This window comes from Anarrhichthys ocellatus, unplaced genomic scaffold (genome assembly GCF_004355925.1).
Source record: "Anarrhichthys ocellatus isolate YVR2014 unplaced genomic scaffold, GSC_Weel_1.0 scaffold206, whole genome shotgun sequence".
In the NCBI taxonomy this organism is placed as follows: Eukaryota; Metazoa; Chordata; class Actinopteri; order Perciformes; family Anarhichadidae; genus Anarrhichthys; species Anarrhichthys ocellatus.
Genome location: NW_022280236.1, coordinates 163,161 through 163,593, shown reverse-complemented (window position 1 = coordinate 163,593; position 433 = coordinate 163,161). Strand labels below are relative to the sequence as shown.

The window sequence follows — 433 nt, the reverse complement described above, 5'->3', positions numbered from 1 at the left end:
TGTGTGTGTGTGTGTGTGTGTCTGTGTGTCTCTGTCTCTGTATGTCTGTGTGTGTGTGTGTGTGATCCTCAGTGATGCTGACAGACTCCGTGAGGCTGCAGCCGAGTGACCCACTTTCTCCGCCTCACAAACGGACCCGCGGTGCCACAACGCGTCTCCTCATCCAGCACCGACACACACACACACAGACACACACACACATACACACTGACACACACACACAGACATACACAGACACACACACACAGACATACAGAGACAGAGACACACAGACACACACACACACACACACATACAGACACACACACAGAGACAGAGACACACAGACACACACACACACAGACACACACACACACAGACACACACACACATACACACTGACACACACACACAGACATACACAGACACACACACACACATACATACACACACA

At 50.8% G+C, this 433-nt stretch overlaps 1 protein-coding gene across 1 annotated transcript in view; it reads right to left on the bottom strand.

The window, feature by feature from the left end:
* Nucleotides 1–433, bottom strand: part of ptpro (protein tyrosine phosphatase receptor type O) — a 40,890-nt gene that overhangs the window by 39,695 nt on the left and 762 nt on the right. The window lies entirely within an intron of this gene.